The 5,000-nt window shown below is 41.2% G+C and overlaps 1 protein-coding gene across 1 annotated transcript in view; it reads left to right on the plus strand.

Moving 5' to 3' along the window:
• The first annotated feature begins 2,686 nt into the window (after positions 1–2,686).
• LOC125036068 overlaps positions 2,687–5,000 on the plus strand; it is a 9,332-nt gene continuing 7,018 nt past the window's right edge. Inside the window, exon 1 of the mRNA XM_047628460.1 lies at positions 2,687–3,109. The gene's annotated coding sequence lies outside the window, so the exon portion shown is untranslated. The remainder of the gene's footprint in view (positions 3,110–5,000) is intronic.

A 5,000-nucleotide genomic window follows, 5' to 3' on the forward strand; every position in this document is an offset into this window, starting at 1 on the left:
ATTATTATTATTAATGTTGTAGGTATTATCATCATTATTATTATCATTATTATCGTTATCATAATCATCATTATCATTATCATTATTACTATCATTATCATCATTACTATTATTAGTAGTATCATTATTATTATTGTTATTATTATTATTATCATTATTATTATTATAATTATTATTATCATTATCATAATTATTGTAATTATTATTGTTGTTGTTATTATTATTATCACATATCATTATTATTATATAACAATATAATATTATTATATTATAGTTATTACGACAGTTATTATTATTATTATTATTATTTTTATTATTATTATTATTATCATCATTGTTGTTGTTGGTAATAGTATTAGCATTATTATCATCATTATAATCATCCTCAATATTTTAATTATTATTATTATGATTTGATGATAATGATAATGATAACAGTAATGATAATAATAACGCTAATGATATCTGTCATATTGTTATCATCATCATTATTATTATCATTATCTTTATCATCTTTCTTATCATAATTGTTATCATTATCATTATTATTGTCATTATCATTATTACTTTTATTATCATCATTGTCATCATCATAATTTTCAGTATCCTCTTCATCCTCATTAACATCATCATAATTATATTATTGTTATTATTATCATCGGCATTATCATGAACGTATCTACTATTACCTCTGCTTTTATTATTATGATTATAATTATTATCATTATTATTACTGTTTGTATTGTTGACTTTCTTTATTTATCTATTTATTTTCCTTCTTCTTCTTCTTCTTCTACTTTCTTCCCATTTTCTCTTCTCTCTTCTTCTTTAATACTTCTCCCTTTTTTTCTTTCTTCCTTTTTTTTCTACTTCAGTATCATCAATATCTTCTTTTTATGTTTTCATCAATTTCTTCTTCTTCTTCATACCTTCTCTTTCCCCTTTCTTCTTTATTTTTCTCTCTTCTTACTCTTTACCTTTTTTCCACTTTTCTGTCTCCTTTTTTACGCTTTTCTTCCTCTTCCTCTTCTCTGTTTATCCTCCTTCTCGTCATCTCTATTTCCTCTATTTCCTCTCCCTTCACATCTTCTTTATTATTATTATTATTTTTTTTATTCTTAGCCATTTTCCTTCTATTTCTTTTTTCTTCTTCCGATTTGCTTGCTTTTCTTCATCCCTTTTCTTGTTATTATGTTTATTCTCTCATCTTATTTTTCTTTACTCTTCCTCTTCTTCCCCTCGTCTCTCTTCTTCTTCTTCTTCTTCCTCCCCCCCCTCCTCCTCCTCCTCCTCTTCCTCCTCTTCCTCCTCCACCCCCCTCCTCTTCCTCCCCTCCTCTCTCTTCTTCTCCTTCTTCTTCTTCTTCCTCCTCATCCTCCTCCTCCTCCTCCTCCTCCTCCTCCTCTTCCTCCTCCACCCTCCTCCTCTTCCTCCCCTCCTCTCTCTTCTTCTTCTTCTTCTTCCTCCCCCACTCCTCCTTCTCCTCCTCCTCCTCCTCCCCTTCCTCCTCTTCCTACCCTCCCCTCCCCTCTATTCTTCTTCTTCTTCCTCCTCCTCCTCCTCCTCCCCCTCCTCCTCCTCCTCCCCCTCCCCCTCCCCCTCCCCCTCCCCCCCCCTCCCCTTTCCCCCCTCCTTCCCTCTCCTCCTCCTCCTCCCCCTTCTCCTCCCTTTTCTCTACCTTTTGCCCCTCCTCCTCCCCGTCCCCCTCTTCCTCCTCCTCCTTCTCCTCTTCCCCCTTCTTCCTCCTACTCCTCCTCCTGCCCCCCTCCTCATTCTCCTCCTCCTCTCTCCTCTTCTTTCTTCTCCTCCTGCCCCCCTCCTACCCCCTACCCCTCTCCCTCCTTCTTCTCCCCCTCCTCCTCCTCTACTTTTCTCTTCCTTATTCTCCTGCTCCTCTCTCCTCTTCCTCCTTCTCCTTCTCCTCCTCCTCCTCTACTTTTTCCCTCCTTCTTCTCCTCCTCCTCTCTCCTCTTCCTCCTCCTCTACTTTTCTCTTCCTTCTTCTCCTCCTCCTCTCTCCTCTTCTTCCTTCTCCTCCTCCTCTACTTTTCTCTTCCTTCATCTCCTCCTCCTCTCTCCTCTTCCTCCTTCTCCTCCTCCTCTACTTTTCCCTCCTTCTTCTCCTCCTCCTCTCTCCTCTTCCTCCTTCTCCTCCTCCTCCTCCTCTACTTTTCCCTCCTTCTTCTCCTCCTCCTGTCTCCTCTTCCTCCTTCTCCTCCTCCTCCTCCTCCTCTACTTGTCCCTCCTTCCTCTCCTCCTTCTCTCTCCTCTTCCTCCTTCTCCTCCTCCTCCTCCTCCTCCTCTACTTTTCCCTTCTTCTTCTCCTCCTCCTCTTCCTCTAATTTTCCCCTCCTTCTTCTACTCCTCCTCTCTCCTCTTCCTCCTTTTCCTCCTCTTCCTCCTCCTCCTCCTCTATTTTTTCCCCTTCTTCTCCCCCTCCCCCTTCACACCCCTCCCCAGCCCCCCACCCCTTTAATCGCCTTCTCATATAAAAAAAGAGAGATAGAAAAAAACACAAAAAAAAAAAACTCGAAAAAAGCAAAGAGCCAAATCCCCCGCCACAGAGTTGGGCGTCTTGCGCATGTACACACTCTTTTTTTTTTTCTTCTTCTTCTTCTTCCCTTCCCGCCCTCGCGCACGCCGATGGAGGCTATATAAGAGCGTTCCGTCGGCGACCACCAGGACAGTCGATCTGGGCAAGCGACGGCGAGGATGCGTTCGCGCTGCTGTGTTCAAAAGGCGATCGTCGGAAGGGTAGCGTGACGCGGCGGATTTTTGCGAAGAGAGCGAAAATACGAGAATTAAGGATATTTGAGAAGTAGGATCGGCGAGAGACGAAGAGAGAGACGAGGATAAATCGTCTTTAGAAGGGAAGACGAGGATTAAATAGCAAAATCAAAAAAAGAAAGAAAAAATTAAAAGGATACTGAAAAGATAAATAGACAAGCAAGGAATGTCATAAAGATAAAGACAATAGGATAATCGTACGAAGAAGGAGACAAAGAAGTATACCAATAAGGATAATAGCAAGGAGAAACACACACAAGGATAAAACTGTGAAGTGAAGAAAAAGTGGTTTTTTGTCGTCGTTTGAATCGGTGACTTTCGTAGTAAGATATTTTGCATTTTTTAGATGTCTTACATTGGTTGTGAGTGAATCAGTGAAGAAATGAATTTACGGAGAAATTAATATTACATTGATATTAATAGGGAATAATGTTTCTCATATCTAGTCTATTTAATTTATTCATCAGGCTATCTGTTTATTTATTTATTCGTTTATTCATGATATCATCGTCATCATCTTCATCATTATCATTATTGTTACCATCATTATTATTATCATTATAAACAAAATTATTATTATTGCTTTATTATTATTACTATCATTATCATTATCGTCATTTTTGTGGTGATGATAGCGATAATAATCAAAACTATTGTCGTCATTATTATCACTGTTATCATTATCATTTTCCGTACGTATTATGTCATCTAAGTTAGCCGAGTTATTTTTGGCGAAGTGCATCATGTCTTGCGAAAGGGACAGCGAGAGTGAGCGAAAACAAAGGAGACCGAGCAAAACCAAACGAGACGGAGTTAGATTGATCGAGAACGAGCGAGATCGAACGAGAATGACTGAGATCGAGCGAAACCGAGCGAGATCGAAAAAGAACGAGTGAGAACGAGCGAGAATGACCAGCGACGAACGAGTAGAACGAACAGAAACGAGCGTGGAAAAACGTACAAACGCGGGAGTTGGCGAGACTGAACGAGAGTTAGCGAGATTAAACGAAAATGAACGAGAGTTAGCGAGACTGAACGAGTCTGAACGAGAATAAACGAGAATTAGAGAGACTGAACGAGAGTTAGCGGGAACAAACGAGACTGAACGAGAGTCAGCGAATGTAAACGAGAATGAACGAGAGTTCAGCGAGACTGAATGAGAGTTAGCGAGAATGTGGGCGGAGTCGAAAACGGGCGAAAGAGGACGAGAGCGAACATGAACTAGAAGAGAAGAGACCGAGAGAGTAAGTGAACGAGAACGAGAGAAGAAGAGACCGAGAGAGAACGAGACCAAGAGAGAACGAGACCGAGAGAGAACGAGACCGATAGAGAACGAGACCGAGAGAGAACGAGACCGAGAGAGAACGAGACCGATAGAGAACGAGACCGAGAGAGAACGAGACCGAGAGAAGAAGAGAAAAAGAGAGCGAGAACGTGAGAAGAATAGAGAACGGCGACGGGCGAGCTCGGGCGAGAAGAAAAGCGAGAAGGAGCGAGGAACGGGGACCAGGGCGAGGACGAGGACGCGGGAGAGGAAGGTCATCCTCGTTACCTTTACGTCATGGCATAAGTTCAACGCGTGTCGGTTCCCAATGAGCGCCCGCACGCCCGCACGCCCGCTCCTTGCAGTCGGCACACGCGGTCGGGTCACTCCCACTGTTTTAGTCGGTCGGCGAGAGTGAGAGTCGGGCCGGAAACGCCGGATATAGGTCGATGACAGATTGGTGTGCTAGTATGCGGAGTGAGACAGAGGTGAAGACATGCATATATAGGTGTTGTGTGTGTGTGTGTGTGTGAGAGAGAGAGAGAGAGAGACAGAGACAGAGACAGAGAGAGAAAGAGAGAGAGAGAGAGAGAGAGAGAGAGAGAGAGAGAGAGAGAGAGACAGAGACAGAGACAGAGAGAGAGTGAGAGAGAGAGAGAGAGACAGACAGAGACAGAGACAGAGAGAGAGAGAGAGAGAGAGAGAGAGATAGCATGCATATTAACCTGCATATCATGATATATATATATATATATATATATATATATATATATATATATATATATGTATGTATTTATATATATCTATGTATTTGGGGATGTGCTGCTTTTGATGGATATATTATATATATATATATATATATATATATATATATATATATATATACATATACACACACACACACACACACACACACACACACACACACACACACACACACACACACATAT

Source organism: Penaeus chinensis, chromosome 20, assembly GCF_019202785.1.
Source record: "Penaeus chinensis breed Huanghai No. 1 chromosome 20, ASM1920278v2, whole genome shotgun sequence".
Lineage (NCBI taxonomy): Eukaryota > Metazoa > Arthropoda > Malacostraca > Decapoda > Penaeidae > Penaeus > Penaeus chinensis.